The sequence below is a fragment of the Ambystoma mexicanum genome, chromosome 11, assembly GCF_040938575.1.
Source record: "Ambystoma mexicanum isolate Mex_15411 chromosome 11, UKY_AmexF1_1, whole genome shotgun sequence".
Lineage (NCBI taxonomy): Eukaryota > Metazoa > Chordata > Amphibia > Caudata > Ambystomatidae > Ambystoma > Ambystoma mexicanum.
In genome coordinates this window covers 573,158,702-573,184,859 of record NC_090934.1, presented here as the reverse complement: position 1 = coordinate 573,184,859, position 26,158 = coordinate 573,158,702, and the positions used below count along the sequence as shown (strand labels likewise).

The window sequence follows — 26,158 nt, the reverse complement described above, 5'->3', positions numbered from 1 at the left end:
TGATTCAGTCAGGACTCTACACCTGCCAGGTCTGGTCCTGAGGTGCAGGTCCACCACCAAGAGCCCAGGAGGAGGCCGGTCCCAGCGAGCCAGGCACCACGACGCAGGCATGGGGGATGCAGCTAGACAAGATGCCCGCTGCGCCAGACAAGATGGCCGCACGTCGGACACCACCCCTTTTGGGGAGCAGGTAGATCGAGTGTCCAGGTGGGACTGTTGTCAACCAGGTATGTGGCCTACAGCGTATCCTTCTTCATCGCAGGGCAGATACCACCTGCAACCAGTAAGGCATAGTATGCACAGGCCCCAGCAGCCAGCCGCTACTACGTCAAAACCACCTGCCACCCTACCAGCCTGCGAGGACAGGTTTTTTGAGAAGTTCCTTACGTTGATGAGGTCCCCTCAGATGAGCTGCATCCTTCGGGATGTTATCAGGGACATGCTACCTCCAGTCCCGCCGCCGGCACCCATAGTCATTCCTCCTATGGCTCTGGTGCCTTAGGCCCAGCGCATCCCCAGCTGCCCACGCTGGGTCCTTTGATTCCAGCTCACCTGCCTCCCACAGCTAAGGCTGTTCCACAACCACGTCCACAGCAGCCTCCGGCTCTGGTCCCCACACCTCAGCCTACGGCTCCCAGCATTCCCCCACCGGCGCCAGACCAGTCAGACACCCTGATGGACACTGATGAGGAGGACCCTGTAAGCGATATTCAATCAACACTACAGCCAAGTCAATGCCTAGTCTGGGATGCTGAGGAAAACCCTTATTAATGTATTGTTATGTCTAGTTCAGTACTCTGGATGACCACCCTTTTATAACACCCCCCCTCTTAGAATCCCCCTGACCCCACTGAGCCTAAAAGTAGGTTTGTTTTGCAAATTAAAAGGTTTATTTGAGGATTTAAAAAATATATATATATCACACTTTATAATAAATTAATATCTGATAGTACACTTAGACATATGATGTTGATAAACAATGGGTAATCTGGCACTAGCACACTTCTTTACAATCAATGAAGAGTTAGTATAGGATGGATAAAGTAGCAAAAATACTTTTATGGTTTCAAATGGATGCAATGTTGAATGAAAATGCAGTACAGAAACTAACTGATATGGTTTCACAAGATATCATATGTTCACTTTTCCCTTGGTGGCAATTCACCCCCCCCCCCCTTATATGCAATGCAAGGAGATGGAAGTAACACACACAGTTCTCAGGAATGCAATCAAATACAATACGAAATTCAATTCCCACCCCAGCAAGCTTAGAGAAAACAGGTATGAGTTTTAAAACACAGGCCCAAGTGCTTTGAATGTGGTGGCAGTGAAGTGAGAAATATGCTGAAAATGCTTTTAATTCCCTTTAGGAGGTTCAGGGTGAGTGAGAGATACTTGGGATCAGCTCAGGCTCACTTTAGCAATGATTCAGGGATGGTTATTAAGAGGCAAACACATTTTTAGCAAAGGAAAGCAAAAAGCTGCTATCTTTTTACAGATAAAGAAATCAGGCCAAATCGCAAATCGCAGCAAAATTCGCGAGTGCGTGAATCGCGATTACGGCAAAAGTATAAGGAGTAGGTTCGTTGGAAACCTTAGATTCTAAGCTTTCAGATGAAAGTTAAATTTCGTTCCTAGCCCAAACGGTTCCAGAGATACGGACGATTAAATAAAGGTAGTTTTTCGGATTTAAAGTAAACTCAAAATGACAGGTGACAGCTTGCAGCTACAGAATTGACAGGTGTCAGTTGTGTAGCTTTAAAAATGACAGATGACACAATTTCTAGGAGGCAGTTCTACTTAGGTTAAAATAGTTTGGATTAGATTATTTTAACTAAGAGATTGGTTCTGCACAGTTCTGCTAGGTACTCACAATATATTTTGTGCAGGAATGGGCCTCGCCACAGATCTTGTCAGGTTTTGGACTGGACTCCGGTTCTGGTCTCGGCACTTCACAGCGATCTGGGTCACTGGTTCTGCTCACAGCGGTTTGGGTCAGCTCTGCTCTGCTGGTCTAGCCTCTCTGGATTCAGCGGCCTCTGGTTCTGGATACTGCTCTGCTTTCCGGTCCGGATCAAGTGGATTCTGGATGTAACACTGCTTTCTGGGTACTGGCAAGAGTTCTTGGCAAAAGAATTCAGACAGCTCGCCCAGCTATGGAATAGTTTGCAAATGATTTTAAGGATGCTGAGGCCTGCTGAGAAGAGTTCTCAGTTTGTGGGTTTAGGCCCTTGCTTTAGGTTCTGAAGTAAAGTTCTGGTCTTTGGAGATTGATGGATTTGAAGTCTGGATCTCTGGATGTGAAGTCGTCGGTCAGCATGCTCCGCAGCAAATGGAATTGAATGTCTCTACCTGTCCCAACAGTCTCTTTTTATGTGTTTTGAAAATGGGTGTGTGCCTGGGCCTAGCTAAGCCTGCCCCTCTCTACTTGTCATTGGCCCAATTCTCCCCTCTCCCATGATTGGGGGAAGGAAATGGATTGTCATCATAATGAGGTCTGTTTATGGGTCAGAGGATCCTCCCCTGGTCATTTTGCCCACAAATCTATATTTGATTCAAATACATCTTTCCCAGATATACAATTTGTTGAAATTACATGTGCACATTATATATTCCTTATGGTCCATGCTTGTCCGCCTCTGATCTTCCTGGGGGCTTGCATTCATAAATGACAACATTTTGCGCTTTTTAACTGGTTTTGCAATATCGGACATTTACCCAAAATTACACACATGTGCGCAAGGAGTATGGACATTAATTGATGAAGTGTCAGATTTTTAACATGCAGACATTTGGAGTGAGACCCTATTTTCCGCTAGCAACCCCCCAGAATACACCACAGGGTCCTAACGCCCCTCAAAATGTTCACAGAAAAATCACAAAAATAATGATATTACTTATATAATTCTGACAAGTCCGCACTATGAGTTATCTATCTTTTTAAAATTATGCCCTGGTCAAAAAGGGGTGTGGCTTCCCACATCACAGGGTGGAATAACTGGTTTATCCACTTCCCCCAAGCCAGCTTGTTCACAGAGGCGCAGCTGCCCCCCAGTTTCTCCCAAAAGGAAGCTATTTTACGACGCCCCCAATATAACATTTGCCTGAGTCAAGGGAGTTGCATTGTTCTGTTTCTTCCAGTTCCCAGGTGCTCCACCCCTAATCTAATCAGAGAGGTGACAACTCCTTTTGGCAAGGGGCAGCAGGGTGCAGCTAGGCCTGGGAAGAGTGGCTGAACAGGTTTCTCCTGTCAGGGGTAGTTGTCAGGCAGAATCCAGTTTCACTAGGCCAGGTTTCAGCTAAATGTCACTTTTTGTTCCCAGTTTTCTACATTCAAATCAAACTGACAATTTGTACCTATACATTAAATAATTACTTCCTTCAAGTCATTTCAGAATATGGTTTTACATTCTTCCACCTCTTAGCAAGTCTTTCCTTGGTCTGGTTTTGTTTCATTTGTGCAGTTTTACACAAAAGTCTGGCGGTTTTAAAACGCCGGCTTTCTGATGGTGGTGAGTACTGGTAATGCAACCATTTTTGGGATTAAGAAAATGAATTCCCCACAGTTCTGAGTTGCTTTTTTGGCAATCAGCATTGCCATTCCCAATGGTTTCAGGCTACTGTGTGTGTAGCCCAATGGTGGTTTTAGGCAGTGCCCTCCTGTGCTCACAACATAGGCAAAAATGGGTGGCAGCCTATTCTTTGTTTTCCCTGTGCACTCTCTTGGGAGTTCTGGCCATCATGATGTTTTCCATGCCAGTACTGCACAGTTTTATGGTAGGGCTTGTATGCATGGGTAAAAACATCCCACAAGCACCCCCTCTTGCGATGGCAATTCTGTCCTTTCTCAGATGGAACTCGCAAGATCTGGGATGTTCTCCTCATCTTCTTCCGGTAGATGGCACAGTTCAGCATCTTTTCCCCCATCCAGTTGGATCGATCGGTTCTCCTCGCCGGTCCTGATGGGAATATTGAGCGGTACCCCGGGCCCCTCGGGTCTCTGCTCCCGGTCCCCGGTCGTCCTCCTTGGTCAGTCTCCATGGTTTCATCTCTCCTAGGATGATGAAGCAAAGCGGCAATACACATTCCTAGGCATTTTTCCACCACTATTAATGGTGTGGCGAACATATACATTTTATGAATCAGAAGATATGAACATATACATTTTCTTTTTTAACTTTGGAGACAAGAACATATATGTATATATATATATATATATATACAAGGATCATAGAATTTTATATGCTATATGTGGAATATTTTACGGTTGGAACTGAATTACTCTGGAGCGGCCCCCTCTGGGATTCCAGTGGATTCCTCCAGTTGTTGCAGTGTGTGCCTGGGATGGCAACACTTTTAGCTGATTTATATGTACCCACTTGTCTTCCCCTTCCGCCAGACTGCCTTTGGGGATGCAGATCTTATAGGCAACAGGGGAGATTTTGTCTATAATTTCAAACGGTCCCTTCCATGTAGGCAAACATTTTCGCTGTTTGGCCTGGTTCCTTTGGAAATTGTATAGATGGACCTGGTCCCCCACAGTATATTCCTTCCTGGTGGTCTTCAGGTCGTAGTGGGTTTTCATGCTATCAGCTGATTTTTCTAGATTCCGCTGAGCATAGGCAAAAGCATGCTGAACGTGTTTCCTTAAATTCTCCACATACTCATGAGTTGTGGAGGCATTTATAAGTGTCTGCTCTTGAGTCCTGTAGAGCAAATGCTGGGGAAGCACCATCTTGCGTCCAGTCATCAACTCAAACGGTGACATTTTGGTTGCAGATGAAGGGGTAGATCTGATGGCCATTAGGACCAGAGGTAATCGGATATCCCAACTTGGCCCAGAATCTGCCACAAACTTATTTAAGATGCTCACAATGGTTCGGTTATATCTCTCCACGGCTCCAGAAGAACCTGGCCTGTAAGCAATATGTAGCTTTCTTTTGACCCCCAGTATCTCCCACATCTTTGTCATTACTTCACTGGTGAAGTGGCTACCTCTGTCTACCTCAATCCTTTGAGGTAGACCAAAACGGGAAAAAATGTGGTTAATCGTCAGGGCAGCTGCTGTTTCTGCCTTGCAGTTTGGGGCTGGGAGACATTCCACCCACTTGGTAAACAAGCATATCACGGTCAACATGTACTTGTTTCCTCTAGACGAGCGGATTACAGGGCCTACAAAGTCGATTTGCAAATCTGACCATGGCAGTGTCATCCCCCTCTTTTGGAGAGGCGCACGGTGTGTGAGGGATGATGGCTGAAATTGTGCACACACAAGACACCCCTTCAAGTATTGGTCGAGGTCCTGCCCCATGTGTGGCCAGTATGCAACCTCTCTTAAGATTTCCAGTGTTGTATGAAACCCCCTATGACCAGCGGTGGCCGCATCATGGGCGTGACTTAACATCAGGCTTCGGAATGAGGTAGGAACCACCCACTGATCGTGGCCAGCTTTGGATTTCCTTACCAGCAAACCGTCTTGGATTCAGAACATTTTTGGACATTTCATCAACACTCTTAGGTCCTCTTTCCCAATGTAATCGGTATCCGTCAGGGGACAGTTCTCAGGGTCCTCAATGTGTTGGTAAAACTTACCAATAATTGGATCCCCCTTCTGAGCTGTAATTAAATCAGCATCAGGGGTCTCCTTACTCCATTGTGCAGTTGAAAGATCATTGTGAGCATTTGTCTGGGACCTAGTGATTGCAGTGACCTGGATTTCCCCCAACAGGGACTCTATTTCTATTAGATCCCCTTGGATGGCCCCGGTTTTGGCCAGCTGATCAGCTAAGTCATTTCCAGTTTTGTCTGGTCCCTCTACTTTGGAATGACCCTTGATCTTCTTCCAGTAGATGGTCATCCCATTCGAGGTGACCAGATCATCAATATTTTGAATTAACTTCCCATGTTTCAGGGGTTTGTTATTAGCACATAACATGCCTCTGGTTTTCCAATTAACCAGGTGCTCCACGAACCCGTTCCGTACATAATCCGATTCTGTGATTATGACCAGTTCGTGGAGTTGATGTTGGACAGCAGTGAGGATCGCCTGATGCACAGCCATCAATTCTGCCACCTGACTACTTCGGGGACCAATTTTGTATCCAGCGGAGGGTTCTCGAAACTCCTTCACCCAGGCATTCCCTACGCCAGCCACCAGTTTTTTCCCCGTGTGTCATGATGCCTACCCCGGGAGTACCAGGCCAGGCCCAGCACCCCCGGGAGCAGGCATCACGCTCCCTGGTAAAAGCCCAGCGGCCTTTTATAGGGGCTCTTTGGACTCTGTCCTGGCGCCATTGGCGCCAGGCTCATGTTGGACATCTGTTCTGGCGCGATAGGCGCCAGGCTCATAAGGGGAAGCGTTTGGTGTACTTACCTGAAGCAGACCATGCTGCACACTCACCTGATGCAGACCATGCTGCATGAAGAACCAAGCCAAATGAGGTTTAGGAGGGACAATTTTTCTGAGGGAACTATTTTGTTACTTGGGTGGGGCTGTGGAAGAATACTCACCTGGAACTTCTTCCAAGGCTATTTAAGCCACGCCCGGACAGCCACACGTGCTTCGCGTTGTTCTGCATCCCAGCAGCTGAACGCTCACCGTGTCAGCTCCTGCACCTGGACTCCAGCCACGCCCGCCTCGATCCTGGAACACCTGTAAGGAAAGAAGAGAAGAGAAAGGTGAAAACCAAGAACTTACTCAACCTTCTTACCTGCATCCGGAATCTTCACGCCAGCATTCCTGAAGGAGGACTTCCATTTAAAAGCACCGCGTTGCTCGCTGCAGCGCCGCGCTTCACTCACCTGTTCCCGAGACGCCGCCCGGCTCCATCGCGGCTCTCGGCACCAGTCGCCACATCTCTGCACCTAGGGGAGAAAAGAAGAGACAAAAGGTGAGCAAGGGAACACAAGAGGAAGGCCGAATATTCAGCCATATTACTTACCGGCTTTTCTTGGTGAACCATTCCACATCTCGGGTCGACGCCGCATCTTTGGCAGGTACCGCACCCCGGCCCCTATGGGGAAAGGACAGAAGACATTACTGGGGAATTATAAAGACATTTAGAGGGGTCGCCCTCATCACTAACTCACCTGATTTTACCACCGGCAATGTAACCCCTCAACGCATCGCCTTGGTTCTGAACCTGAAATAAAGGACAGATCACAGGTTAGGAGAAACAACATAAAAGAAGGCTCACACTTGAACTTTAGCATCTTCATACTTACGGTGTATCGCTCAGAAAAGTCAAGTGGATTTGCCAGCGCCATTCTGAAAACCAGTGAAGTAACTGGACGAACGCACGCCCCTGCACCAGAAGCGGGATGGAGAGTTCATCCTTCCAAACCATAAGAAGGATATTCCTACGGGCCAGACGAGCAAGATTTGCGGGTCCTGTTCAATCGGTGGTCCGAATTCTGCGCATCACGCTTGAAGAGGCCACAGCAACCCAGACCAGACCAGCGCCTCCGTGGGAGCCAGGTGAGCGTTACACACGTGGTTGTCAACATGGTACGAGCATCCATCCACATAGACAGTGGGCATTCCCTCACACTTGTCTTCTTCAAAGACTTTGTGTGGGGAATTAAGGTATGCCTCCATTTTGTCCTTGATTTTTAGACTTTCGTCCTCGAGACAGTTTTCTCTGGCACAATCATGCAAGTCAGCCAGACCTTGCGCGAGGGGACTCTTCTTGTTTTGGCCATATCTGACCTCCACAGGAAAGCCTTGCATTGACAGAATCCAGGAAGTAATTCGGGAATTACTCACATTTCCGGCCCGGATTCTGTCACTTTGGAGATATTGCAGAGGCTGGTGTGGAGTCTCCACTATGATGTGTTCCCCCTGGATAAACGGGCGGTAATTCTTCAATGCCCACACTGTTGCCAGGAGTGCCTTCTCACAATCGTTGAATTTTTCCTCCACAGTGGATAAAGTTTTGCTCGCATAGGAGATTACTTTATTGACCTTGTCATGCTTTTGGTATCATACTGCCGTCAAGCACGTATTAGAGAACCCCGTCTCCAGAAAGAACTCCTTTTTTCTGACAGGGTAAGCTAGGCAAGGCGCTTGTGAGAGGCTTCTTTTGAGTTGTCTTACCGCCTCGGATTGTTCTGGACCCCATTCCCACTTGACCCCCCCCTTCAAGAGATGAATCAGGGATCTAGTGATCTCTGCGTAGCCTTCAATTAACTTTCTGCTGTAATTAGTCAGTCCAAGGAGGCTCCTTAGTTCCCGCAGAGTTGTGGGGTCTTTAAGTTTCTGGAGTGCTTCCACTTTCTTTTCTTGGGGACAGAGACCCTGAGGAGTAATCTCATGCCCCAAGAAATTAACACGGGATCTACACCACTGTGCTTTCTGAAAGGAAAGTTTTGCTCCGGCGGCCCTCAACTGTGTCAGAACATAACAGATCTCCGCTATGTGTTCCTCCACAGATGAACTTTTGATGAGGACATCATCTACATAAGCCAGGTTACCCCTCGCACCCAGGTCGGCATGGCCTTATGTAGGAAAATGTTGAATTCATTGCTGGAGTTGAGGTTTCCGAAGGGAGTCCGGGTCCATGTGTACAGCTGGCCCCCAGAGGTAAAAGCCAGTTTGTATTGGTCCTCCCTACTGACAGGCACAGTCCAGTAGCCATTGGTCAGGTCTATTGCTGTGAATACCTGTGACCCCTGAATTTGGGCCAGCCCTTGGTCAATGTAGGGCAGAGGCCATCGGGAAGTATGGACCCGTATGTTGAGCTCCCTAAGGTCGGCGCAGAGTCTCCACTGGCCGTTTGGCTTCAATATTCCCAGCACTGGATTATTGAAAGTGCTGTGGACTGGACGGATTATTCCCCGGGACTCAAGGTTCTTAATTATTTCAGTAAGGGACTCCATGGATGCGAGAGGCAAGCGATATTGCTTCACAAACACTGGAGTCATTCCAGGGTCCGTGGGAATTGTGGTGTGGATGTCGGTGCGACCACAGTCATATGAGTCTACCGCAAAGAGATCTTGGAAATCCAAGAAAACTTGTTTCAACTTTTGCTTCTGTTCCAGAGTCACACAGGCATCAGCTAGGTTGACTCTCTCTTCCACCATCTGCCTGAAGCCTGGAAAGACTTCTGGTTTGGCTATCTCAGCGGCCTCCTCCAGCTGGGTGGAGAAGTCCCTGGTCAGAGTGCTGATTTGGACTGGAGGCTTCGGGTGGGAAAGGCAGCCCTCATGGACCTGGAAAATCACCTCATCCCTCCTGAAGTCACAAGTCACATCTTCCTTACCATAAGGGCAAGAAGTGTACACCAGGAAGTTCCCCCCCCATGCCGGGTGAAAATCCTGTCTGGTGTTGTATTGTCCTCACTGTCAAAACAGTCCTTGGGGATTGGTCCTAAGAGTTCATTTCCTAAATCAATGAAGAAATGTCGGTCATCAATCGTCATTCCAATAATGGTGCCTGCGGCTAGAGTAATACTCTTTAAGTCGCTGTTATCCACCTCTATTGGAATGGTGTCATGTTCTATGTTGACTAATGGTGTTGGGTTTGCCCCCAACCTTTGCTGTTGGAGAGAAGCATTCAGATGAATATAAGCATCAGGGTTTTGCAATTTTTGTCCTCTTAACTTTCACTTCCAGGGAGAATTGTCGGGTCCTTTCTGGGATGGTGACTTGCTCTTTGAGCTGAATTTCAACTGCATAAGGTAGCAATTGAGCTGACCTAAATGCTTTTTCTGGATCATCAAAGCCCATGGGATTATCCGCTAATCGGGACCAAGCTTTGAAGTTTATTAGGTCCAAACTAATGGCAAAGCGATTGAGAATGTCACTGCCTAAGTAAAATGCGGCAGTGACGTCTCGCACAACCCAACAATTATGGACTATGCTCTTGTTGCCAATGGAGATTTTGAGCATACACCTGCTTGGCAGGAGATGTTTGGAATTAGGTGCTTCCAGGTCCATTTCCCATTTGTCTATCAGTTTGAATGTGGGAATGGCTGGATCTTTTGGGAGTTGGCGGAACATGGCTTCGCTGATGAAGCTCTTACCGTTGTTCACACACACTCGAGCGAGAACAGAGTCCTTCCCATCATTTAACTGAACAGGGATGAACAACTGATCTCCAATATGCTGAATATCAGCCAGGCTCTGAGCTGATTTCACATCTTTCTGGACTATCGGAGTGGGAGTTTCTGATTGTTGATTAGTAAAGAATTTCAGGGTGTTTCCTTCCAGTGTGGAATACCACCTTAAACTAGAAGGAAGGTTGATTTTCAGAAATAGAGAGGACCCCCCATCACCAGTCTGTTGTCCTACTGCTACTACTGTCACGTCTGGAGTTTGGTTGTTCTGGAAGTAAGATTCTACTTGGTCAGATTTTTGTTCAACCATGTGGCAGGTGCCGTTTAAACTAACATGGTTGACACTCTGTTTTAATTTTATTGGTTGGCTAGTCTGGGTCCAGAGGACCTTGTTTACGCAATCTATTAGGGGTGACAACCTTCTCAGGAGGCCGTTCCCTAGTAAACACGGGGTGCCCTCTGGAGTCACTACTATGACCGGGTGTTTCACCTTGTGTCGCCCAATTTTAATGTCCAAATCTGCAGTTCCCTCGACAGGAATTTCCTTCCTGTCAAAGTTCTGCAGTTGTCCAGGAAGAGAGGTGAGAGGAATTCGGTAATTCTCCCCCCTTCCTGCATTTAGTTCCTCAAAGGCCCTTTTGGACAGAAGGGTAGCTTGGGATCCAGTGTCCACCAGTGCCAAAATCGTACCCTGCCCCTGTACTTGTACCGGGGCATAGTATCTTCAGTCCTTCTCCTCAAGGGGGCACAGATAATGCACATTTTTGGACAACTGGTGTGCTAACTTTCTGGTTTTGGACATTGCTAGCGAAGAGATTTGGGCAGAATTCTGTGGAGAGCCTTGGGAATCTGAAAGAAAAAGTTGGCAACTGGAGATCAGAGCCATTGTGGGTTCCCCTGGTTCCGTTTCTGGGCCGCCCCGCCCTTTTTGGAGGCAATCATCAGGATGGTTTTGACCCTTGGGATTTTGGTATTGTCGGTTCTGGGATGAGATGATGGGCGGCGGTAGCTCAGTCTCCACATCTCCCCAGTCTGGATTGGAATCCCTTGGGACCCATTTTTCCTTGGGAGGAGTTCCCCCATCTCTGAAGGAGAAGATCCTATTCCCAGGATCTTCTGAGGATCCCTCTCCCTCAAATTGGAAGGCCTGTACCTCCTCCACAAAGTGGGTCTGTTTGGGTCCTTTGTTTCTCCTACCCCCCCTCCCCCTCCCCCTTGTGCCTCCTCCCTGGGAACCGGTGGGTTATCGGGGTGCTGCCCCCGTCATTGTTATGGAGCACCAGGTCCAGAGTTTGGGGCATTCTGCGGTGGCATGCTCATCTGAGGGTTCTGTTGAGCCCTCAGTATGTGACCCAGATCTCGTGCCATATTTTGGACCTGGCGCTCAAGTTGTGAAACCCGCTCAGGCTGATACAGGGCTCTATTTTCTCCCCTGGGCTGATCCCCGGGAAGGGTAGCTATCCCTTCTCTGGTAGTACCCCTGGTTGGGAAGATTTTGGTACCCCTCCACCCTTGGCCTCCCCTCTCCCGGATTAGGTTGTCTGGGCTCAGGGAATTGGGGAAAAAAGGGTGGATGATTTTGGGGCTGGAAATTGGGTGGATACCTGGGAAAAAAGTTCTGCCCAGGATTTGGTGAATTTCTGCCCTCCTGGGGGAAGTTAGGAGAGAAGTTCCCTGGGTTAGGCGCTTGGTTGGATCCCCCCCCTTGGGCTGGAGGAGTCCACACATAACCCAGGATGGCTTTGGTTTCCCTTGTAGCGGGGACTTACATAGTCAGGGGGGCGGGGGACTCCATTTGTGGGACTACCTCCTCGACTCCGTGTCTGTGACTGGCCCGAGGGCCATCTGGGCTGTGAATTATTTGGTCCAGGCAGGTTTTTAGGCGCCCCCCATCTCCAAATCTAAAACAGGGCAACCTTTACCTCTGCCACCTTGGCAGCAGGGGTGCTGTTGGTTTTGGGGTTTTTCGGCACATTATTTTTATTTTTGATGGGCTTCTGCACCTCATAGATCCGGGTAGCCTGTTCAATGACCCAGTCTAAAGATCTTTTCTCATGAAAATCTCTCACGAGCTGGGTCATTATGTATTTGGGTAAGGCATGGAAAAACGTATTGATAAATTCTCTGCTATCCGTGCGCACCCTTCTGGTGGTCTGCGCAAAAGCACGCTTTAATTCTTGCACAAACTCTTGTGGGGCCTGATCCTCCCCACATTGCAAATTGTAGGCTGCCTTGTGAGCTTCTTGAGGATTTCTGTGCACAGAAAAATGTTTCAAGATGGCCGCCCTGTATGTGGACCACCTTGAATGGTTTTGATCCTCCAGCCCCGCAAAGAAACTGGAGTATTCTGGTGAGAAGGTCCACTTTACATATTGAATACAGCTTTGGCTGTCCTTCAAATGGAAAGTCTCCATCATTTGCTCATAGAGCTCCAAGTGTTCCCAAACAGAATACTTGGTGTTCTTACGATAAGGCGTGATGACACTCCTTATTGCCTTTATTTGTTTCAATGGGTCCTTAAGCAAGGCCCTTTTTGCCTTATTGGCCTTTTTGGTTCGGGTAACCCTGGTCCATTCATCCTCCGACTCAGAAGCGCTGCTCCCAGAGGTGCCTGTCTGATCTTCCAGGTTTTCCCGGATTCTGCGAGCCTGGGAATGACTGGCCGAATGTGGGGACCTGGTCTCCTGTGTCCTGTGACGCTCAGAGGAGTCTTCAGATCCCACCTTGCTACCAGGATTTGCTGGGTATCCCCCCCACTGACCTAACTGGGCAGAGGTTTTCAGGATGCCCTTAGTGGGCCTACTCTCCTGGGGTTCCCCACTAAATTGCACTGTGCTTGGGTGCCCATACCCGGATGCCCGCCCCTCCATTCCTGGGTGGTACTGGCCTATGAGCCCCATACTTTTAGCTGGATAGTGATCTGCCATCCCTGTGGCCCCGTGCTCATGTGCGCCAGGGAACATGGGGGTGGCAGAGTCCAGGGACTGGTAGAGGTGAAGGCCTCTGGCACTAGGGCTCCTGAGGTTATGCTCCGGAGTTTCTCTTTCCCAGCGAACCTTATCTCTATCCGCCCCTGTTCACTGTTGCAATGCAAGAGCCTGCGCTTTCAGTTCCGCAGTTAAGGCCTTACTAGACTCTATCAGTCTCTCCTGCATCGCTACCTGTTGCTGGAGCCTATCATTGTGTTGACAGAGAACCTCATTTTCTCTCTGTGCCTCCTGATTGGTCCTGGAGTACTGGGCCAGTCTCTGCTGCAGGAGGGTTACCTCCTCAGACCCGTCCCTACTGGCCTGCTCCTTTCTTGCCAGAGCCTCCTCCACCCTCCTGGTGTGCTCTAACAAGTTCTGGTGCTCTTTTTGGAGGTCACCCAGTCCCTGGAGGGCCAGGTGATTTTCTTCCATTTTCCTTTTTAAGTGGCAGACTTCCTGGCCTAAGGTATCCCTTTCCTGTCTAATAGCCTGCATCTGTGCCGCCAGGTCGTCCCTTTGCCTTTGGAAGGCACCAGCTTTCTGGCGCTCCTGGTCAAACTCTGCCTGGGTATCCAGGTCTTTCAAAATCAGTTTATTGCTCTCTGCCTTCTCCCTATCTAGGTGGCTTTGCAGGGTGACTACCTGCTCAGCACATGCCCTATTGAAATCTAATTGTTGCTCCAGCTTTTTCTGGCTCTGCAGTAGGGAGTCCAAACCTTCTTGGTACTCCTTCTGCAAGGCCAGAAATCTGGTATCCTGGTCCGCCTTTTCCTGTTGCAGCACATCCATATCCTCCTTTATTTTAGTGATGTACTGTCTGCTGTCCTTTTCTGACTCCTGGCTCCTGAGCAGCCTCTGCTCTGAAGAGTCCAGATCAGATTGGGCCTTCTCTAACGCCATCTGTTGCCTATTTGCCAGATCTTGGCCTTCAGCACATTTGTCCTGCATGGCTCCCATATATAGATACAAATATGCTGCTATCCTGGCAATCTTATTATGTTCATCTTTGGCTTTAGGGGCCATATATAGTTCACTCAGGGCCACATGTAGGGGACCCTGATCTCCCCATATATCTGACCCTGTTTCAGTGACCTGTTGCGCGATTGCCTGCAACCAGACCGTTTGGTCCTGATGAGTCCACTCACCTCTCACAAATAGCTTATGTAAGAAGTGCTCGCTGGCTATTTTCATATCTACCAAGGTCGTCATTCTGGAATTTGAGTTCCTTCCTGACTTGCAGAAGTTAGTATTTTATTTTGCAAAACAGACAGTTTCCTTAGAGCGTTCCTTTGAGGAGTGCTTTACAGCGTACAGCGTAACACAGCGTGGTGATCCGACCGGATGTATGTCTCCCGTCAGCATACTGTATTAATCTGCACAAGTGATAGATCTAACCCAGAATATCCCGGTTCGAGCCCCCACTTTTGTAAGCGATATTCAATCAACACTACAGCCAAGTCAATGCCTAGTCTGGGATGCTGAGGAAAACCCTTATTAATGTATTGTTATATCTAGTTCAGTACTCTGGATGACCACCCTTGTATAACACCCCCCTCTTAGAATCCCCCTGACCCCACTGAGCCAAGAAGTAGGTTTGTTTTGCAAATTAAAAGGTTTATTTGAGGATTTAAACAATATATATATATCACACTTTATAATAAATTAATATCTGATAGTACACTTAGACATATGATGTTGATCAACAATGGGTAATCTGGCACTAGAACACTTCTTTACAATCAATGACGAGTTAGTATAGGATGGATAAAGTAGCAAAAATACTTTTATGGTTTCAAATGGATGCAATGTTGAATGAAAATGCAGTACAGAAACTAACTGATATGGTTTCACAAGATATCATATGTTCACTTTTCCCTTGGTGGCAATTCACCCCCCCCCCCCTTATATGCAATGCAAGAGGATGGAAGTAACACATACAGTTCTCTGGAATGCAATCAAATACAATACGAAATTCAATTCCCACCCCAGCAAGCTCAGAGAAAACAGGTATGAGTTTTAAAACACAGGCCCAAGTGCTTTGAATGTGGTGGCAGAGAAGTGAGAAATATGCCGAAAATGCTTTTAATTCCCTTTAGGAGATTCAGGGTGAGTGAGAGATACTTGGGATGAGCTCAGGCTCACTTTAGCAATGATTCAGGGGATGGTTATTAAGAGGCAAACAAATTTTTAGCAAAGGAAAGCAAAAAGCTGCTATCTTTTTACAGGTAAAGAAATCAGGCCAAATCGCGGCAAAATTCACGAGTGCGTGAATCGCGATTACGGCAAAAGTATAAGGAGTAGGTTTTAGGTTCGTTGGAAAGCTTAGATTCCTAGCCCAAACGGTTCCAGAGATACGGACGATTAAATAAAGGTAGTTTTTCGGATTTAAAATAAACTCAAAATGACCGGTGACAGCTTGCAGCTACAGAATTGACAGGTGACAGTTGTGTAGCTTTACAAATGACAGATGACACGATTTCTAAGAGGCAGTTCTACTTAGGTTAAAATAGTTTGGATTAGATTATTTTAACTAAGATATTGGTTCTGCACAGTTCTGCTAGGTACTCACAATATATTTTGTGCAGGAATGGGCCTCGCCACGGATCTGGTCAGGTTTTGGACTGGACTCCGGTTCTGGTCTCGGTACTTCACAGCGATCTGGGTCACTGGTTCTGCTCACAGCGGTCTGGGTCAGCTCTGCTCTGCTGGACTAACCTCTCTGGATTCAGCGGCCTCTGGTTCTGGATACTGCTCTGCTTTCCGGTCCGGATCAAGTGGATTCTGGATGTAACACTGCTTTCTGGGTACTGGCAAGAGTTCTTGGCAGAAGAATTCAGACAGCTCGCCCGGCTATGGAATAGTTTGCAAATGATTTTAAGGATGCTGAGGCCTGCTGAGAAGAGTTCTCAGTTTGTGGGTTTAGGCCCTTGCTTTAAGTTCTGAAGTAAAGTTCTGGTCTTTGGAGATTGATGGATTTGAAGTCTGGATCTCTGGATGTGAAGTCGTCGGTCAGCATGCTCCGCAGCAAATGGAATTGAATGTCTCTACCTGTCCCAACAGTCTCTTTTTATGTGTTTTGAAAATGGGTGTGTGCCTGGGCCTAGCTAAGCCTGCCCCTCTCTACTTGTCATTGGCCCAATTCTCCCCTCTCCCATGATTGGGGGAAGGAAATGGATTGTCATCATGATGTCTGTTTATGGGTCAGAGGATCCTCCCCTGGTCAGTTTGCCCACAAATCTATATTTGATTCAAATACATCTTTCCCAGATATACAATTTGTTGAAATTACATGTGCACATTATATATTCCTTATGGTCCATGCTTGTCCGCCTCTGATCTTCCTGGGGGCTTGCATTCAAAAATGACAACATTTTGCGCTTTTTAACTGGTTTTGCAATATCGGACATTTACACAAAATTACACACATGTGCGCAAGGAGTATGGACATTAATTGATGAAGTGTCAGATTTTTAACATGCAGACATTTGGAGTGAGACCCTATTTTCCGCTAGCAACCCCCCAGAATACACCACAGGGTCCTAACGCCCCTCAAAATGTTCACAGAAAAATCACAAAAATAATGATATTACTTATATAATTCTGACAAGTCCGCACTATGAGTTATCTATCTTTTTAAAATTTTGCCCTGGTCAAAAAGGGGTGTGGCTTCCCACATCACAGGGTGGAATAACTGGTTTATCCACTTCCCCCAAGCCAGCTTGTTCACAGAGGCACAGCTGCCCCCCAGTTTCTCCCAAGAGGAAGCTATTTTACGACGCCCCCAATATAACATTTGCCTGAGTCAAGGGAGTTGCATTGTTCTGTTTCTTCCAGTTCCCAGGTTCTCCACACCTAATCTAATCAGAGAGGTGACAACTCCTTTTGGCAAGGGGCAGCAGGATACAGCTAGGCCTGGGAAGAGTGGCTGAACAGGTTTCTCCTGTCGGGGGTAGTTGTCAGGCAGAATCCAGTTTCACTAAGCCAGGTTTCAGCTAAATGTCACTTTTTGTTCCCAGTTTTCTACATTCAAATCAAACTGACCATTTGTACCTATACATGAAATAATTACTTCACGTCATTTCACAATATGGTTTTACATTCTTCCACCTCTTAGCAAGTCTTTCCTTGGTCTGGTTTTGTTTCATTTGTGCAGTTTTACACAAAAGTCTGGTGGTTTTAAAACGCTGGCTTTCTGATAGTGGTGAGTACTGGTAATGCAACCATTTTTGGGATTAAGAAAATGAATTCCCCACAGTTCTGAGTTGCTTTTTTGGCAATCAGCATTGCCATTCCCAATGGTTTCAGGCTACTGTGTGTGTAGCCCAATGGTGGTTTTAGGCAGTGCCCTCCTGTGCTCACATCATAGGCAAAAATGGGTGGCAGCCTATTCTTCATGTTTTCCCTGTGCACTCTCTGGGGAGTTCTGGCCATCATGTTGTTTTCCATGCCAGTACTGCACAGTTTTATGGTAGGGCTTGTGTGCATGGGTAAAAACATCCCACAGCCCCGACACACCATCGTCAGCCAAGGCCGTCCATGATTGACTTGCAGGTTTGGTGGAATACTGGGGGCTTCCACAACCCGAGGTTGAACAACCAGAGGTGGGGGTCCTGGCCGAAGTCCTCACCCTATGCCCCGCAGCTAGAACGGGGATTCCAATGCAGAAGAACGTTGTCGACCTGGCCAAGAAGGGATGGCTGAAACCCCACTCAGCGCAGTCCACCAACAGGCGCCTCAACGGCAAGTACAGGCAGTTGGAGGGGGATACATTCTTGTTGTCGGCACACCCTCTACCACGCTCCTCTGTGATTGCTGTGGCTTCCATATACTCGAAGCCTCAGTCGTCATCGGCCACCTCGTCCTCGGCTCTGCTAGGCAAGAGGGAGAAGATCTTGGAGGCGTATGGGAAAAAGGTCTACTCCAACACATCTCTTCACCTACTTCAGTCTAATGCGGATGCCATACTCGCAGCCTTTAACCAGAGGCTTTGGCGGGAAATAGCCGACTTCCTTCTGGAACTTCTGGTGCACAGTTGGGCAGGTTTTAAGGCAGGGTTGAGAAGAGCGGCTGGGTCTGGGCCACAGAGTTCAACCCGGACGTCCAGGAACGCATATTGGACCTTCCATTTGAGGGTAGCAACCTCTTCCATTCCACCACTGATGAGGAATTTGGTAAGAACAGTTCCCAGACTGCAAAGTCTCTATTCATCCTCACAAAGTCCTCGCCCAAGACGTACAGCCAGACGCACCAGCATTCCGACAATGGTCGGCCTTCGGAGGGTTACGGGGCTTCCAAGCACGACAATCCAGGCAGCCTGAACGATCTCCGTGCCAATACAGCCACAAACACCACAAGGCGGGGAATAAGGGCTTCTTTCAGTCCCCTTCCTCAGCCTCAGCGGGAAAGAAGGCATGACACTCCCCTCCGGGTCCACGTGTCTCCAGTGGGGCAGCAGGCTTGCCTTCCACGCACACAATTGGCATGCAAGGTTCCTATCAGTAGTGTCCACTGGGTACTGCCTACCAGTACCTCCCTCTCCTCCACTCCCACAGATTGGGACAGCAACTATGTTGGCGGAAATTCGGTCACTCGTAGAGAGCCAGGCAGTGGAAGAAGTCCCAGCATCCCAGCTTACATTTCCAATACAAGGTGCTACCCTTTGGCCTCAATTCAGCCCAGAGGGTCTTTACCAGGCTTATGAATGCAGTAGCAGCCCTTCTCATGGCCCAAGGTCACCATGTCTACCCGTACCTAGACGACTGGCTCGTTAGGGCGAGTTCTCCGGTGACGGACCACCATACATCCTCCTCCCTCATGAACACGTTACGTGACTTGGGATTCTCCATCAATCTCAAGAAGTCTCAACTGGAGCCGAAGCAGAGTCTAACGTTCCTCGCCCTCATCTGGGATAGGAGATCCGAGAGGATTTTCTCCTCGAAGGACAAGATAGCAGCCATCAAGCGGGCCACAGGTCACTTTCTCAGCAGAGAGGTGACCTGAGAATGGTGGTACCAGCACCTCCTAGGTATCATGGCGACTTGTCTTTTGGCAGTACCTTACACAAGACTCAAGATGAGGAAATTACAGCTGCACTTTGCAGCCTCATGAAATCAGGGGCGGGGTTCACAGGCGAGCTCCCCTCCTACACCAGGACCTAGTCTGGTGGAGCACGGACTGCAATCTGAGGATAGGCAGGCCTTTCCGTCAACCAGCACCGCAGGTTACCATCACCATGGATTCGTCCCTGGAGGGCTGGGGAGCTACCCTGGACAACCAGTGTCCACCGACAACTCCACCAGCATGTATTACCTCAAAGCAGGGAGGCACCAGGTCCCCTCCCCTATGCACACTTGCCGTCAGCATCTGGGAATGGGCTCTGGCGAACGGCATTCACCGGACGGCAATCCACCTCCCGGGGGAGTCGAACCTGGAGGCGGACAATCTCAGCAGGCTGGGGTGGACAATTCTGAATGGCCGTTGAACGACCAGGTCATTCAGCAGATTTTCAACAGATGGGGTCATCCTCAGGTGGACCTCTTTGCCACCTGGTTCAACAGGAAGTGCCCTCAGTTCACATCCTGGCAGGGACAGGGTCTAGGGTCACTGGGTGATGCTTTACAGATTCAGTGGAACGGCATGCACGCCTATGCCTTCCCTCTCACTCCACTGGTACACAGGGTGATCCGCAAGAAAAGAGTCCCGGTCCGTCTGCATCATTCTGATAGTTCTGTGGTGGCCGGCGAGGCCATGATTCGCAGAGCTACTCAGCCTGTCTGACCAGCCTCCGATGCACCTTCCCCTATGCCCAGCTCATCTACTGTCGCAGCAGGGGGGCACAGTCATCCACCCCGCCCTGCAGAAGTTAGCCCTTGCAGCGTGCTTCCTGAACAGGTCACACTGAAGCATCTGCGCCTTTCGCAGGCTAATCTAGACATTCAGGGTGCTAGGAGCAATGCCACTAGGAGCCACTACAAAAGCAAGTGGTCTAGGTTTTGCCACTGGGCTGAGTCCAAGGAGGTAGATCCTCTCACTTGCTCATTGGACAATGTGCTATCCTTCTCTGCAGACGTAGCACACACTGGGGTGCAGATACACATGCCACACCTCTCTGGCAGCCATCAGAGACTATCGGAATTCGGAGGAGGAGGTTTTCTGACGGGAATCACTAGGCTATACCCACCCAGCAAGACGCCACACCCTGTGTGTGACCTCAACATAGTGTTGGTCGCCTTGGCACATAAACCTTTTGAGCCTGTGACGTCCGCGGACATGAGGCTGGTCACCATGAAGACAGCCCTTTTGGTGGGTCTTATGTCTGCACGTCGTGTCAGCGAGATTCAAGCTCTAGCGGCTTCTGAACCATACACTACCTTTCACAGGGACAAGGTTGCCCTCAAAACGCACCCTGCGTTCCTTCCTAAGGTAGTCTCGGCGTTCCGCCTAAATGAGGAGATAGTACTCCAGACTTTCTTTGCAGACCCCAAGGACGATGCTCGGAGGGGTCAGCACTGTTTAGATGTTAGGAGAGCGCTAAAGTTCTATCTGGACAGGACCAGAGCTTTCACAAATCTGAGGCTCTATTTATCACCTTCGGCGAGTCAAGACCCGGATATCGGGCTTCCAAGGCCTCCATAGCAAGATGGATGGTGGCAGTCATTAAGGAGGCCTACGAGGGGCAACACAAGCAGTTTCCGGCAAACATGCATGCCCATGCTGTCCGAGCCAAGGCCACGGCGTGGGCCACTCCCTCAGCTATTTGTAAGCACCAATGTTTGAATGCCGGTTCCAGGTCTGACGCGGCATTCGGGCAGGCAGTATTAAGGAACTTGTTTTCTTAAGGAGGGTTACCTCTCCACCCTGGGGCTACCTTCAGTTGTAATCGCCAATACAGTATGGAGGAAAGGGGACGGGACGGAAGAGTAATTAGAAGTTACTCACCGTATAACATACTCATAGTCCCCTTTCCTCCATACGTCCCACCACCCCCCCTAATAAAACGAGTGTCATTAGGCAATGTTTACATTGTCGACGCATCTACAGGGACTGAGGAGTGGCGCCAGTGAGCATCTTCATGAACAAGACCACCACAATGTTCTACATCAGGAAACAGGGGGGCACTGGATCCCCAGCGCTCTCCAAGGAAGCGCAGGACTTGTGGCTCTGGGTCGTAAGGCAAGAGATGTTCCTTGTTCCTCTTCACCTAGCGGGAGTCAAGAAGACCATTGCAGACTCCCTCAGCATGGAATTGCGCTCCTGCCACGATTGAGAACTTCGGCAGGACTAGGTTAACTGCATCTTCGTCAAGTGGGGCAGGCTCCAGATCGATCTGTTTGCAACGGCGGCGAACTCCAAATGCCAGAGGTTTGCCATCAGATTCCACCAACCAAGGATCCTTGGGGACACGTTCTCCTTCCCGTGGGAAGACCTATTTCTGTACGCGTTTCCTCTCCTGCTACTAGTCATCAACACACTCACAGTGTCAAGTTTAACAAACTGAGAGCACCTATGTTACTAAGCAGCTATGTTGTTTACACAACACTTAACAGTGTTAAATCTTGCATTTATCTCAGATGATAGAATGATAGTGGTTATGCGTTTCAGCTGGTTACTATACCATATGTACTTGGGAACCAGAAGCACTGCATGCTCACCTTGGGAACTGGAAGAGGCCCATGCATCATCGGATCGATACCTTCCTCAGGTCAACTCAGCATATAACCCTCCCCTAAGCCCAAGAGATTAAAACATTAAGTCACACATTGCTCTGAAACTTGATTCCCACAATTGTTCACATTTGAAATGATCAATTAGCATGGTGTTGTCCATAATCTTGTATCATGAGTGCAGCTTCTGCTATTCAGGCATAGACGAGGACTTTTATTCTGAATTACCATGTATATACTGCAGCAACACGCTACTAGTGTGTTAAAGTACCAACATTGTTTTTCAATTGAATCTATGCAAACGTCATGCCATGGCTTATTTACTTCAGCAAATTGTTCGCATTTTTTCAAATGAGAATTGCGGAATTGGGTCTGCAACACATCTAGCTGGTCAGTGGACAAAATCCTAGTTTTACACTTTGCAATTTATCAGCCATATTAAAAAATGAACAAGCCAGGATATTTATAAGAATGTATTACTAAAAGTATTTAGATTTGAACAGTAATATAAACTGTGCACATTTTAAGATGCTAAAACTGTATTTGATGTTTTGTTAAATTCATGATGCACTTCCCCCTTTTGATGACATTTTTCTTTTTATTCCAGTGTACCCGCATTACTTCTACAGATGAATATGCAGACTTTTGAATTCGAGAAGACTTAATTTTAGAAATCTGTACATTTCTATCTGTTGATGCTAGACATATGGACTTTTTGAGATTTTATTAATTAGACTTTTAAATGGTGAAAGAACTCATGAGTACCATAGAGAAACTATTTTAGAATTGAATATGTCCTATATTTATGTAAACCTATGTGACCCTTCATTTGCATACATACTTTTTCAATACGTTCTTAGTCTTTTAATACCCTTACAAATCAGTTTCCTATTCCATTTTCCATATCTTTTTATCTGAATGTACTGTAACTCCGTTCACATCCCTAAGGACCATGTTTTTATGTAAATGATGCAGTTACTGTAATTATCATTCTTGTTAAATATTTTTAAAATGACCCCGAAAGCTAAACGGTTTTGTTACATTTGAGAGGTTGTTCTGTCACCAACCAGTAGTTTTCCCATCACTCTGAATTGTTAACTAGTTCTAAGATGTATACTTTTCAAGTTTGGACTCAAAGAATATATTAATGTGCATTCATTTGTAAACATTGTGTTGATTTCTGTACTTAACTGTATCATAGTAATTGGTACTGACTTAGCCATTGTTGTTTTAACAGTTGGATCATTTTATGGCAATCATGAGGACGTTAGGAACAATATTTTAGAACTAGTTAACTCTCCTTCCTATCTTTATAGCCTCTGATGTGCTTTTTATATCCCCTTTTTACTGTGACTTGAACACAAGCCATACACTGACATGATTGCAGAGAAACATTTAGAAACATACTTTGTGTTAAGAGTGACTCACAGACCACAGAAAGTGCTTTTGTTGTCCTATTCTCCCACCTTCCTTTGACAATTTCATTTGTATTGGAAGCATAAGGTGCTGATGCAATTGTTCTACAGAAGACCCAATCATGAGGCACTGCTGTTTCCTTAAGAAGACATTTTATAGACTGAAAGGCACGATATGCTCAGAAATAATATAACAAAACTTTTAATCATTGCCTTATTTTTTTCTCATGAAGTTGTTTATAGATCTGTTCAGTGAATAACATTTGTAAAGGATAGTATTTCTTCTAAGTGTGAGGATGTAGACATTTCATACAGACTAGAAACTTTAACCATTTGGTAGTACGAAAACTGCCATTTGTTCAGAACATGGTGCATTATTTATTATGTAACAATATATAAATATATATATATATAATGTCTTTACTATTCTTTCTGTAATTTAAATTTCCTTGTACAAATGCGATTTGTTGTTGCTGGTATGGTTTTTTTCTATTAATCTTTTTTGTGTGTATTTCATGATTATGTAACAAAGTATGTACAGTCTACAAGTACTTTTGAACTATTTTTATCACAGTATTATTTATTGTTTTCTTTCAATAAAGTACTGAAGCATTTTCCACTGCCAATAAAAGAGAATATTGAAAATGACCTAAAAACCTTGCTTTAAAATTGTTTCTGTTCCTGAAGTGCATGGTGTTTTGAATTGCAGTTTTGTATTGTTATAGGATCTGTTACATAGATGTTACAACTGAATGGACTTAGAAAATGAAGTACCTATGAAAGTGCACATTTCCATGTTTATCCTTCTCACATTAGAACAACATACTGTAAATAAAACTCATGGTGGCAACAGTAAAGACAGACACTAGTGATCACAGTTCAAGGGTGTTTATTCAACTGAAAATGCAGGGTGGAAGAACGCCTAATCTAAGATGGGAGCAAGCATCGACCATCAAATTAAAAATAAGGCAGTCCTTGTGGCGTCTTGTCAAAATAAAAGGGCCTATGCTAAGAAAAACCTATTGCCAATTCCTTACAACTAATTATACAAAGAGTGTGGGATTAAGGGTTCAATAAAGAAAGAAGTGTTAACAAATAATAAGTCAGGATGTGATTGCCAGGGGTCTCCCTTCCCCACGTTTTCAGCACGGGACAAGGTGAGAGCTTGGAGCACAACACATGCTCAAGCTTTCTCAGAAAAGCCAACAGTTCTGTATCAGCTATCAGGTTCTTCGCTGACCACGTCTCCTTTAACAAAAGTCTCTTGCCTTCAAGGCCTGAAGTTCTCGACAAACATATACAAGTTATATTCCACAAATAGCTTTGGGTGACTTCACCCCCTTGGGTCATCCTCTTCCGCACGCAAACACAAAGTTCCTTTCTCAACAAACTTTGAGTGGTGACTTTCCACCCCGTATCTCCCTCCTTCGGGCTCGGACCACTTTTCACTCGTCAACCTCCCTCCTTCAGGTTCACAATGACTCAATTGAACTGTTCCTTTCAATGAACTTTGGGTGATGACCTTTAACCCCTGAATCTGTCTAGGCCGGGCTCGGATCCCAATTGACAAGGGGGATACTTTGCTTCCTCTTATCTTGCAGTATAGTGTGGACATCCTTCGATTGAGTTCACTCCTCCCAACCTTTGCAACAAGCTGTTCATATGCTCATTTCACCATGCAGGATTAATTTCCCTTAGCTTCTCAATGATCTGTCGGTCAAAGACTTTCGACGGTACAGAGGATTGTACAGGACCCCTGTATGACCACTTTGACCTCTTCTCTCCTCTGCCTAAGGGCTTCTGGTTACGGTAGTCTTTCTACCTTGGGTTAATCACCCAGAGTAATCCTGCTTGAGCACCCACGTGGTGCCAGCCTTCTCTGTTGCTGGTTTTCCCCCTCTTTAGCTTTTCTAAGTTCAATTTAGCTGTTAGCTATTTATCGTTCAACACAGTTCGGTTTCTTATCGATACACCCCTCGACTTACCGGCTGTGATGAACCGCTTTGCTTTCTTTTCTTGTTGGAGTCAAGGTTTGTACCTCAGAAACGAGCGTCTTTTCCCAGCTTTTTAATCAGCAGAGGAGGGTCTTGTGTACTGTTGACATCCGGTGCAAGACATGCTGGCTATTGTTCGTGGACTTATTCCCTATGTCGAGGTTTCACGTGCCTTGGTTGGAAAGGGCAAGGTCGACTCCCAACCTTGTCACCTTCTCGGTCTGCAGAGTCTTTCTCCTCCTCTTGTACTGCTGTGCTGAGTTAGCTCTTACGTCATGCTGTCTGCCTTCCGCGTAGGGTGCTGTTGTGCTCCACCTTTTATCCCTGTGGAGAAGGGAAAAGGCTGTCAGGTGTGTGTGTGATTCTGGTCAATTGCCTGACTTTGCCTGACCCTTGTATTGGGACATGGCAGTTAAACGGCTCTGGTGTTAGTCCGTTGTCTTTCATGTTGTGCGAAAGTGTTCGTGTCGGAAAAGGGGGGGTCAGTGTTTTGGAATATCCTACGTGGTAGGATGGGGAAAAGGTGTTGGAAGAAGGGGGATACTGTGTCTCACCCGTCGGTCACCCACTCTACAAGGTTCCCCCATCCAGGTGATCCTCCTGCACTGGTCCACCCCCAGGAACTGGATCCAAAAGCGATGGCCGTGTACTTGCCACCTGGATGACAGATCCCCGGGGAATAGACCGGGAGACACCTTCAGGTTTCTCACAAAACTTTAAGAAAGTACTACTACTTGCATATGGCTGGAGAAAAAGAAAAGCAGAATCTTGCTGTACATGACACCAACCTAATGCTATTCTCATAATCAAACGCATGTGCATTTTTCGTTTGGCAGCCATCCCTAAGTGATGTCGGCAGGCCATGAACCATGCATCTAGTTTTCACAAAAACAATTTAAAGTACAGTTGGCCTCCCTTTTCAGAAAAAAGACCCACTAAAATGGTCCCGTTAACGTACCATAGAAGCAATAAGATGAAGGAATTATTGAAGAGCTATTAAATAACTTTAACCTCTGTGGGCCCAAGGCATAGACGGTAATACGTTAATTTTTACCAAGCAAA

At 47.0% G+C, this 26,158-nt stretch overlaps 1 protein-coding gene across 15 annotated transcripts in view; it reads left to right on the top strand.

Annotated features, from left to right (window-relative positions):
* The window catches only part of PPFIA1 (PTPRF interacting protein alpha 1), a 1,842,515-nt gene extending 1,818,757 nt beyond the window's left edge, over positions 1 to 23,758 (top strand). For all 15 annotated transcript variants that reach the window (XM_069623437.1, XM_069623430.1, XM_069623431.1 and 12 more), the window contains one exon: positions 22,295 to 23,758. The gene's annotated coding sequence lies outside the window, so the exon portion shown is untranslated. The remainder of the gene's footprint in view (positions 1 to 22,294) is intronic.
* Positions 23,759 to 26,158: the final 2,400 nt, after the last annotated feature.